Genomic DNA, 2,803 nt, shown 5'->3' on the forward strand with positions numbered 1-2,803 from the left:
TATGGGTGGTTTATGAAAATGTTAAATAAACGAAATTACAGACGACACAAAATAAAAGTCACTTGACTCTCTGTGAAGACTCTCCTTTCAGCTGTGTCCTCACAGCAGGCCTAGTCTCTATCAATTCCTTTTCTACGTGAAAAAAAAAAAGAAAAAAAGTTACAAATAATCTGTTCATTTCCATGTAAATTCACATTATTCAATGTTTGTAGAGCATATGCATTAATGAGAAATAAAAAAGGAAATTAACGATGAGTGAGAACAATAATGATTAATCGTAGTTAACCTCAATAAATTTCAATGTGTTTTTTTATACACAGTACAAAGACAACAGAGTACACTGAGAATGAGGTCAACAGCATATACCTGTCTGTCCTGCCACGACTAAACTAAACACACTTCAGCAAAAAATACGACGTACTAGCCTTAAATTTATGCACAATATAAAAAGTAGGCTTATAAAATAATCAACAACAAAACCTATTTGTGCTGCCACATCTCAAAAATCTGATTTGGTCCGCTCTTCTTCAAACAGGTACGCATTGAGCATGACTCGACCACAGACCAAAATAATCTGTGGAAGAAATTATTATTATTATTATTATTCAGATTATTATTATTGTCTTTATAACTTTTATAATCTTTTTCCTCCTGACTCATAGAAAAAAATGTTTTTGAATTAAGTATTTTTCGTGTCATTACATTAAGTCATAAGAAAAAAATAACATTTTTGAAAAAAAATATTTTAATCATATTTATTTTATGTCCTCTGTAGAGGACACTAGGACTATCTTTCCAAAAAATTAAATGGCATGAATAGACATCAAAAGGTAAAATCAATGTGATTTTTTTTTTTTTAATCACCAGTCATTTTTAGGTTTCGGGGTTTCAGATGCTTTAGGAATGTCAGAAATTGTTCTGATATATTTTTAATAAAGTCAGCACAACAAATAGAGTGAGTTTATATGTGGCTACATTTAGTTAGCTGATTTTAATATGATATACAAATGTCAATATGCAGTTTTCAAGCAATTTCTTCATTATGGTTTTTTACTTACATTTTTTCTCTTTTTCTGGACAAAATATCTAGATTTTCTAGACAAATCAAAATTATTGTCTTGTTTTAAGGAAAGATTAAATTAGTCAAAATTTTATAGTTATTTTGTTCTATCTAAAACTCTGTCAGTAAACTTAATGTCGAGAAAATCCTTCTTAATTTAAGAATTGTTTGATATTTTGGCTGAAAAACATGACAACAAATTAAGTGAGAGCAGCATTTTTTACAGTAGTCTATTTTAAGATGGTTTCACACAAAACATTTAATACAGAAATGTGAACTGATTTTAAACAAAAATATTAAATGATTTTAAATCTGAAATTGTCGTTACAAATGAAACTAAAACTGCCAGTAGTTGGTGGCAAGTAACTGTTTTTATCACCGAATCATACGCTCAAATGATTCTGCTCAAAAGACTGATTCATTCAGAGTCTGTTCTTAATGAGTGTCTAACTGAATCATTGACTCGCTCGCTTAAAAACGCACATTCATGTATAAACAAAACTGATTTAAAACTATTTTAGAAACAGAGCTAAGTTGTTAAATAATTAAAGTGTTTAGATTAAAAACCATAATTAAAATCATAATTAAATTTAAAAATAGAAAATGAATAATTGCATAAATATTCAACTAGTGCTGGCATGCACGCGCGATGATGAGGAACTGACGTGATGCCGTCGTGATTCGCGTTTAGTTACTATAGCGACTCGTGTTATGAGTTCTGACTGAATATATAAACACTTTCGAACCCATCGCTATCTGTTGGTTGTGAGACGAGGAGACATTTGAGTATTTTCTGACTCAGATCTTGTTGCTTTCTGAAGCTCATCGGAGGATTCGAGAAGAAAACTTTTATTTCAGACGGAGATCAGCGGATTTTCTTGAAGAGTTTTAAACTGTTATTTGTTCTATAACTAAACTTATTACTGCACTTGTGTCTTGTATTGTTATTGTATTTCGTTTTTTCTATTACTTTTCTTCTTTCTCCTATTTTCTTATTTTGAGGAGTTTGGAGGAGGTCAATGGCTCACTCGGAGGAAAGACTTGAGGTATGTTTTAATTGATTATTTTAGGATATTTATTATTGGTATGTGCATTGTTTGACAGCTTGTGCAACCCGTTATATTTAAGTTAAGTGATGTGTATCTTGTTCCACGTGACAGATAAACTGTGTGTTTTGATTAATGTTTTGATATGTTTTGATTATTGACTGTTAATAAAACAGTATGAAGTATTGTAAGTGTGTAATATTTCAGCCTCGGGCCGCTCCAGATCCAGGAGCGCTGGTATCTCTCAGACGGCTGCTCAGGAGGATGGGAGAGCGAGGCTCTGGTGATCGTGACCCAGAGCAGCCCCTGAGCCAAGAGCTACCAGGATACATCGCACCTCTGCCTTCTGACCTGGCTGTTTCTGTGTCCACAGATCAGCCTCACAGGAAGAGGAAGCGCAGAGCGGCGGCCGGGAGATGAAGGCGGGCCGCCCACCTCCAACACAAGACCAGCCAAACGGCTCCCGCAGAGGTCAGGATTAACAAAGATGTCATGACTCGGTTATTAATAGAAAATGTTCCGTTTATACATTTCTTGTGCGTTTGTGAAGCGTATGCCAAGGGCCCATTGCTGGGCCGAGGTGGATCGCCTCGGTGCATGCTGGGATACGCAGGTCCGAACAGACTGCCAGTAAGACGTTTCCTTCCTGCTTCATTCAAACAGCTTTTAGAAATGGCCATATCAGTGAATGCGTGAT

This window comes from Puntigrus tetrazona, unplaced genomic scaffold (assembly GCF_018831695.1).
Source record: "Puntigrus tetrazona isolate hp1 unplaced genomic scaffold, ASM1883169v1 S000000009, whole genome shotgun sequence".
Lineage (NCBI taxonomy): Eukaryota > Metazoa > Chordata > Actinopteri > Cypriniformes > Cyprinidae > Puntigrus > Puntigrus tetrazona.